This window comes from Schistocerca serialis, chromosome 1, assembly GCF_023864345.2.
Source record: "Schistocerca serialis cubense isolate TAMUIC-IGC-003099 chromosome 1, iqSchSeri2.2, whole genome shotgun sequence".
Taxonomy (NCBI): Eukaryota; Metazoa; Arthropoda; class Insecta; order Orthoptera; family Acrididae; genus Schistocerca; species Schistocerca serialis.
Genome location: NC_064638.1, coordinates 453,993,401 through 454,003,309, shown reverse-complemented (window position 1 = coordinate 454,003,309; position 9,909 = coordinate 453,993,401).

Here is a 9,909-nt window from a genome sequence, read left to right as displayed (position 1 = left end):
TGGGTGTGACACATGGATCGTGAGAAAACCGGAACATAAGAGAATAGAAGCTTTTGAGATGTGGTGCTACAAGCGAATGTTGAAAATTAGGTGGACTGGTATGATAATGTATGAGGAGGTTCTGCACAGAATCGAAGAGGATAAGAGTATGTGGAAAACACTGATACGGAGAAGGGACAGGATCATAGGACATCTATTAAGACATCAGGGATTAACTTTCATGGTGCTAATGGAAGTGGTAGAGGACAAAAACTGTAGAGGAAGACAGAGACTGGAATTAATCCAGCAAATAATTGAGGACGTGGGTTGCAAGTGCAACTCTGAGATGGAGAGGTTGACACAAGAGGAATTCGTGGTGGGCCTCACCAAACCAACTCGAAAAAAAAAAATTGCTGGAACGGTGGGGGTTTGATCGCGATTCTGCTGATCCCGCTGCTTGCAACTGGTTCCACATTTATCGTTGGGTCTGTCGTTACGAGTGTGAAAAGAAACGAGGCTGTGTGCTGCGATGCGATACGGCGCGGTTGTACTGACATAATATCACATTGATGTCACCAAAATTTCTAGGAGTTAGTGATTTACTTCCACATATTACATTGCATTAATACTCGCATGTATAGGTACGTCAGGTTCCCTAACACGTGCAGCATGGAATACTAAACTAAGTTGAAAAACAAAGAATAACACAACACGTAGAGCTGAAGTTAGAAATACTGCTTCAGTTGCAAGGTTCTTTTTATTTGGGACACGGCCGGTTTCGGGCTCTTAGTATAGCCATCATCAGGTGTGTGCTGTGGCCCCGAGCACCATGGTGAACGAGTTAAGGGACGCGATGTATCGCCAGCGAGCGCTGATGATGGACTTCTACGAGCCCGAAGCCGGTGGTGATCTAAATAAAAAGAACCTTGCAACTGAAGCAGTATTTTCAACCTCTGCGATAATGCTCAGTTGCAGATGTTCCTCCGACAGGATTGTTTGTTGCAACACACAGAATTGTACATGCCACGGGATACTCATGCACACTGCCACTGTGCTTGTCGTCGTGGTGTGATGCTCTACAATGCTAAAGCAACTGTTTTAAATCATTCGAGAGCGGAATAGCTTAAACATTTAGGCACCTAAGCACGTTCATTGCAGGTGTTAGTTTTTCTGTTTATTTGCCCCTAAATGTCGAAAGAACACCTAAGACACGCCGTAGAGAGTATCTTACTTTCGTAGCTCTTGGTCGTGGTGACGATCATCATCGCAGTCTCAGGGAGATAAGATACGCAGACTCACTGCACTAGGAAATTATACAACTACGGGAAAAATTTATCAGCAGACTCAGATCAGTTGCCAACATTTGAGTATTACCGAAACAGTTTAGTGAAGCGGCACCAGCCTCGCCTTAGCCCGCGACGGGAGAATAAAAGCGGTACCACACACTTCCTGCTATCACCTCCGTAGCAACGTCAATACGTTACGTTAACTTCCAAATTTCTCGCACTGAACCGGAAACATACATCGCTATCAGTCTCAATTTAACTGACTCCGCTTAACTGCTAACTAAAACACCACAATGTCATAAAGAATCTGAGCTAGGGAAATGTTCCACGCAAGAAAGTTCCGACAGTCACAGGAAATGAAACACACCTAATCTCACAGGGACTTTTGCTACTTGAAGAAAAATATTTGAATTATAGGGAATTCGACATGCAGCAAGATCCACTACGTCATTACTCCATAATTTGAGTAAGCGTTGTCTTATATGTCGCTGCCGTTTTCATTATAGAAAATTCGTATAAATAATCAAAAAATGCCCGAGTGGGATTGTTAGAGCCCCCATCCGGCGCCTCCCCAGGTGGCGGACAGGGGAAAGCATCCCAGATATGGGTGGTGCTGGGGAAATGAAATAACCAGGGCGGACCAAATACTAACACAGGCCTAAACCCATTAGTGTCTGTTCCGGCATCCAGCGTCTGTTCACCTAATTGGTGCGGCTGCTACAAATACGTCCTGATCCCAACAATCACGTCTTTAACAATTGTGACCTCCAACAGGGCTCACCACAACCACCTTCAGCTTGAAAAACGCATGATAGAACAACGGGAAACATACCCACTACCCCCAGGCCCCACGAATTTACTGTTTTTTTCCTGGTCATCAGATTCTGGAGGACCAGGAACATCATGAAACAGAGAAGAGTTGGAGCTTCTCGAAACCTCTTCGCAAACATTTATTTGGCACATCCAACATCAAGACAACGATTAAGATTAGCTAACTTAAACAGCTTACTGATGTCCCAGAAAAATTTCACATCAAAATCCTCGCACTGCAAGAGAGGCGTTTTACTGCCGAGAACCATATCAACACGCAAAACTACAGGATATACAAAGGAAAACCTGCTGTCAGGCGGGGATCACCAACACTGTTTGGCACATGATTTGCAGGACATAAACCTGTCATAGACAGCATCATAGATTTCAGTTCAGGATCAGAAAGAATCTCCACAATAACCTTCAAATCAGGAAACAGAAGATACACAATCATCAACGCACACGCACATACAAATGATCTCAACAGGAAGAGACCACAAGAAGCCGAAGACTTTTGGGAAGACATGAAAGAAATGACAAACAAAATACCAGAAAGACATGTCAAAATTTTACTTGGAGATTTCAATGCACAGCTAGGCAAAGAAATACAAGCAATTCACAGCCCCACATACATCACACAAATGCACAAACAAGAATGGGGGGCATTTCATAAAGTACTGTCTAAATTTTAATTTAAAAATTATGTCGACACAATTTCAGCCAACCAAGACGATAACTCATAGCGTGAAAAATGCCCCAAAACATATGGGGAGAATTCCAAATACACCATGTAGCCATAACAAGTAAAAATACAAGTGAAATTCTAAGGTGAGAACTCGCAAAGGATTCTTCGAGTCCGACCATCACTTGCTACAAGTAAAGATTAGGTCAATTCCAAGAAATAGAAAGACAACACAGAACAAAATTATAAGACCATATCCAGAATACATAAAGATAAACAAAGACATAATTATCGAAGAAATTAATCAGAATACAATAGAGAATTGGACAGACCTGGCGAAGACAACTCAGAAGGCAATGCGCTCGGGACAGCCTCCCAGGAAACGCAGACATAGATGTTGGAATGCAACTTGTGATCAGGCAGTTGAACGAAGAGTTACGGCGTGGAAGAAATTTAGCATCAACAGAACAACAGAAACATGGAAGGATTTCCACAAAGTCCAAAAACAATCCTCAAAAGGTATTAGAACAGTGAAAAGGGCATAAGACAAAAATAGACTAAATGAAATCGAGGAAGACTTCAAGAAAAATAATACGAGAAATTTCTGTAGAATATTCATGGGAAATGTAATGGATTATCAGCCTCCAAATATCTGCTTCAGAAGAACAAGTGGATCTCTAAAAATAAACACTAAACAAAATTGCAATATTCTTAAAGGATACTTTGATAAACTCCTCAACTGTGAGAAGCCCAAAGAAAAATTTCACTTCACGAAAACACTACCTAACCCAGACTCGAAGCCGCCTACAAAAAAAGGCTCTGAGCACTATGGGACTTAACATCTGTGGTCATCAGTCCCCTAGAACTTAGAACTACTTAAACCTAACTAACCTAAGGACATCACACACATCCATGCCCGAGGCAGGGTTCGAACCTGCGACCGTAGCAGTCGCGCGGTTCCGGACTGAGCGCCTGAACCGCTTTTTTTTTTCACCAAAACAGTAACAAAAATGGCTACAATGAAATGACATAAATAAGGTGACAGATAATTGCAGTCATAAATTACAGCATTCAAAAAATGAGTGTTTAACAGTAGCACAATTTAGCACCTTCACTGTCACCTTCAACTGGTGGCAGATCAGCATGCACATTTTCTTCTTCTGCAGCCGGTTCCTCATCATCATTTCCCAGACCCAAATTAATCATTCAGTAAATCCTTGATGTGTGTTCCTTCCAGGGCAAATTACATGGACAGAAGAGAAGTCCGGAACAGCGACATCGCAAAATATTTCACTGCCTTGTTATTTTTGTCAGTTCCAGCCTTCTAAACGCATCTATAGGGAGTTCAAGATCTTCCTTTATATCAGACACCAGATGTTTCTCGCCATATTCTTGTATCTGCTGTACTGCTGATTTATTTTTCATGTGTGACTTGCAGGTGAGGTTAGGGTGGGGAACGTGACCCAATCCATTCCCTCTCTACTAGGAATCCAGTTTCTAACCTATACCCATTCGGTTGAAGACAATTCGGAGCATGTTACCATATTTCTTATTGTGATTCTGATATTTGAGTATTTTCTCGAATTCATTTCCCATATATATCTTTATTCAATATGTTCATCGCTCCCAATATTTTTAAAAACATAACTTGTATATTTGCACATTAACCAAATCACTGCGTTATTTTTTGCCTGAGGGTAGTAACTTTCCTCTGGTCTGAAGAAAATGTTAGTCGGTACATTGTTTGCTGAAGTTCTTGTTATTTGAGCAATTTTCTCCCTGGTCCACCTCGAGTTGATAATCCGATCTCCACAAGTGTAACGATGAGGCACACTATCAACGAGGTTGCATTTGGTGCAGAGGTTTGTGTCACTTAAACCGATGGCAAAGAGACGCTCATTAGTGCTGATGATGTTATTGACTACCTTGTACCACGCTGTTCTCACGTCAGACGAAAGAACATCACTACTGATGTTTTTCCAGACCACATTCCATGCTATTCCAGCATATTTGGTTTCTATGTTATTTTTCCTTTCATGTTTCCGTCTTTCAGCTAAAATCGCCTTTGCTAGACCACCGGAAGCCGCCTACAATCACAGAGGTAGAGGAGATTATAAAACAACTAAAGAACAACGGAGCCCCCAGGGGAAGATGGTATTATTGCCGAGATCTGGAAACTCACAGACCAAAACATTAAAAAGAATATTCATAAAATTCTCTTGGAAATATGGAGTATAGAGAAAATTGCACGGGAATGGAAATGCGCTCTGATTAAGCCACTCGCCAAAAAGGGAGACATGACAGGCCCTAAAAATTACAGAGGGATCTCATTATATCGGTCACTAACAGAATTCGGTACAAGATGTTACTGAACAGACTGGAACCACAAGTGAATACAAAGATAGGTGAATACCAGGCAGGGTTCAGAAAGAAAAGATACTGTATTGAATCTGCGAACACTCTTGAAGGTCAGACAGGCGAACAACACTGTAGTTACATTTGTGGACTTTAAGAAGGCCTATCCACTGACAAGCAGAATCTCTTTCACACACTAGAAGAATAGGGACTAGAAAGAAAAAATTAGTGGACTGATAGAACAGACACCACATCCAAAATAAAATCTATGGGATAGATACAGGAGTCAGACTAGTATTCGACATAGTCTTGGACAAAATTATCAAGCAGTGGGAAGAAAAAGTAAAAGAAATTGAGTTAGGAAGAAGCGTGCAAAGAAGACAATCATCAAATGCCTAGCACTTGCAGATGACGTGGCAATACTCAGCAACAACAGAGAAGAAGCTCACGAAGTCCTGGAATATTTACATGAAGTCTCTGCTAAAACGGTGTTACAGATATCATACGAGAAAACACAATATATGGAAAGAAAGAACAACAATATACAAGTCATGCACACAAAATACGGATTGGTTAAAAGAACGGAAAAACTCAGACATCCAACACAGAACGAACAGACATCAGAGCGCTCTCCATGGGCACTTAAGTCCATATGCTCCTCGAACGTAATTTTGTGGATTTTATCTTCATTCTAAAACGTGCGAAGTTATCATTTCAACTTGCAAAAAAGGAATATGAGCAATTTTTGAAAAAAAAAAACAGCCTTGTTGGTAAAATAGGTCTTTTATTCTTAGTAAGTCTCAACGGTAGATAGTGAACTATTGTAAGCATATTCTTAAAACTTCTATAGCCTCCGTGCCCCATGTCTGCTGCCATCGCTGCTATTCATAACATTCAGTCAGTTCCATAATCTGTATCGCAAATTAAGCAAACTTTAGCACACGGAGCATAGGCGAGTACAGAGTGAACGTCGGACATTTTGCATTTCCTCAATTAACTACCCACTTCCTCTATCTGACGTCACACCCTGGTTCGAATTTTATGTTTCTATTGCTAATAGTCTGATTTTTGTGCTGTTTTGTCTACAGTGATCCAGTTTTTTTCGTACATATATATATAAAGATTATAACAAGCATGTAGATCATCTGATAATGTCTTTCTAAGAAGCCTAAAATGTTAATACTGTTTGTACAACCTCAGAGTGGGAGTATATAATGAAATCAATTTTTTAAGAAGACAGCCTCTGTGATCGCACTAGGCAGTACACATAGACTGTGGAAAAAACAAAAATAGAATGTATGCGTCCTTCAAGAATGCATAATAGAACGTTAATTAACCTATATCCAGACACCAAATGGTCTATCAGATCCAGTTAGCAGTGTTCTCAGGTTGTTTCAGGACTACACTCTGTTGTTTGAAGTATGATTGCAGGATGATTTTAGGGAAGTGCAGAACAACATGAATAGCCTTTCCAGTTCGTGTAATGAATGACAATTCTTTCCGTAAGGAATTCAATAAGACATTGATGCTAAACATGAGAAATAACCCGATTCTATACTAAGACTATGGGAAATGTGTAATATATCTCACATATTTTATACAGCAAAGAAAAATACAATGAGGGTATGTAGTGATTCAGAGAGGGCAAACAGAAGACAAAGAGATGTTGGAATTATAAACAGAAAGTATTGTACACATCCGTTAATAATGAAACCCTGAATACCATTTTAATGCAAACCGAAGACAAATATATGTTCTAAATATTAAGAGGAAGTATTCTGCATATCTGCTAAGGAAATCTTAAATATCATTTTAATCGTTCTGTCCTAGAAAATTGCCTTTCCAATGAAATGAGCGTATGTCATTGCTGGCCGGGAGGCCCCGTCCGCGGAAGTTCTGCCGCCGAGTGCGAGTCTTCTTGGCATCGACGCCACATTGAGCGACTCGCTTGCCGGTGATGAGGATGAAATGATGATGGGGACAACACAACACCCAGTTCAGCAGCGGAGCAAATCTCCAATGCAGCCGGGAATCGAACCCGGGCCGCTGCATGGGAGACAAGCACGTTACCATTCAGCTAAGAAGGCGGACTGCCTTTCTAACGTTCGTGGCCCTTATCAACCAAGCCTGACAGCAGGCTTGGATGGAATTCAGAAACACAGAGGTATGATCCTAGCAGACCAGTTAGTGTATGCGAATGTGTAGCACCCAGGGAAATGAAATGGATGTTGCACATGCGGAGGGAACTCAAATGGGGACTTTTGTAAAAAAGAAATCGTGTTGGCTACATTTAGAGAACCAGTATTCGAGGTATACCGTGCAACAATGCTGCTGCCTCCATTTTAAATGTCATGTAGGGGTCTGGAGAAATTAAATAAAGAGAGACTGCAATATGTAAGGAGGAATACAGCAGTCATTTTTTCTCATCATATACTCGAATGCAATATGACAGAAACTGACTAATATTAGCGCTAACTTCTCTCTGGCAGGCGCTGAACTCAGGCTGGCGTAGAATGAGGGGCAGTCAAATGAAAAACGAACACCCGCCACAAGTGGATCCTAGAATGGTTCCAAATTTTTAGTGAAGGTGCACAACTACAAACATCTCTTGCCTTTTACCAATATTTTTTTCTTGTTTCTCGTTCTCAGACTAAAACAATTGAACTGCTACAGATTCTAATTACTAAAATAATTGTGAATTTTAAAATTTTCCCGGCGAATTGACTGTTCAAACAAAATTCGGGCTTGCAGCCGGTCGTCGTTCAATCGCACTAAGTATTGAACGACGACCGGCTGCAAGCCCGAAATTTGTTTGAACAATAAAATAATTTCCTTCCCTAAAAATATTTATATGTAATCCACCACTTATTATTCTCAGATCACACACCTTATTATAATGCAAATGCTCGTGTGTTGCACTGCTGACTTTCCACGTCTTGTAAAAAGACAGATTTTGTTTTACCGACTTCTCAAAATTTCTCGTATCACACACAGCTACACTTCTGACATTCTCACTTATCGTACACGAGTGTATAACTCTTTTGGCAACTCCATACAGAGGCCAACATCCATTTTACAAACGTTTGAATTTACATCGTACTTCTCTTCCCACAGCTATATAATAAAAAGCATAGTAAAAAACATGAAATGAATAACGGTACACACTTTAGCATATATCCTTCAAATATTGAGGATGTAGGGTGTAAATACTACTCTGAGGTGAAGCAGTTGGGACAAGTTAGGAATTTGTGGCGGACCGCAGCAAGTCAATCAGAAGAATAATGATTCCACCTCTCTCTCCAAAATAATGATAAAAACTCAACAACAGATGTGCACACCTATGCATGTGCTTGTCTATGTCCATTCCAAAGTACTATGTCCCTCTGAGCAGCGTGTGCCCGTGGGACTAGCTGGCTCTCTTTTTCTTTTTGGTGTCATTTCCTTCGTAGACCTAATTACGTCATTCATTGTATTTATGCGAATTTGCAAGTTCGACATCCAGCTTCAAGGAGATGAAAGTACATTACAGATTTTTTTGAGACGCTAATGTCCGGAGTCAAAGTTACTACCACATCATGTCGCACACGCACGGGTACATGAGTTCACCTCCACGCAATCAGCAGAAGTGTCGGGAGTTATATAGGAAGCGGACGTCGGGCCGAGGTCACCTGCCCAGCTGCTGGCAATTAGCTGCGCTCGTAGAGGCGTTGGCCGTGCAGCAGAGGGGAGGGGTCTGTTGTGGAGGGGGGAGAGACAGGGAGGGGTAGTGGAAGGTGCGGGGAGGGGAGGGGAAGCAGTGCAAAAACTGCGGTACGTGGTGCGCCGCACGTACCGGTAGCTGTCGCTGCCCGCCAGCACGCCCCACCAACTCAATAGGAGCGGCACTCAGCTAGCAGAACATACCAGTGTTCATCGGAACGGCTTGTTACGATATAAGAGGCCACGTTTTGCCCAGGCCGAGGAACTATACGATGACTACAGAGAAATAAAGACAGAAATTCACGTTGCTGTAGACATCAAGGTCGAGGTCCAACCTGTGTAGGAAAAATGAGGAAAATATCGTGTGGCCTTTTTGAAGGCAACCGTCAAGTCCACGTCTGGGTGTGGTCGGAGCTCAGTTCGTCTGCGATTCTGCATATCCTAATGCCCTTGCTTCATCTGTTGTAAACCTTTTCTTCGGTGTCACTATCTTGCAGCACCCAAAATACAAATGCTGCTCTAAGATACTCAAATCGTTTATTATTTTATTATCTTGTTCAGGATCGAACCCTTACCAGACAATCGTAAGCTGAAAAATTGCCGAAACGCCGTTACGTATCGACTAGTTTACTCGACTGACATCCCGAGAAGAATCCTTTAGATTAAATTAATGGCGTTAAAAAACAACTTCTAAGAGTCTCTATTAGATATTGCTCATTTTTGTTGTATACTGCGACAGCAGTGCTGCAAGCAGACAGAAAGCTACACTTCCTCCGCGCGGTTTGAGGCGTCATGCCACGGACTGCGCGGCTTCTCCCGTCGGAGGTACTAGTCCTCCCTCGGACATGGGTGATTGTGTTGTTCTTAGCATAAGTTAGTTTGTGTGTAAGTCTAGGGACCGATGACCTAAGCAGTTTGGTCCCTTAGGAATTCACACACATTTGAACATTTGCTACACTTGCGAGCACGATATCGGATGAGTGCGAGTAGTACCGTTTCTTTTCATTTGTATTATAGTTTTTACAACTGGGAGTTTAAAATTCGGCACCGACTTAAAATATGACCACATTTGTCTTTATTTAGTTTCCTAAGGACCCT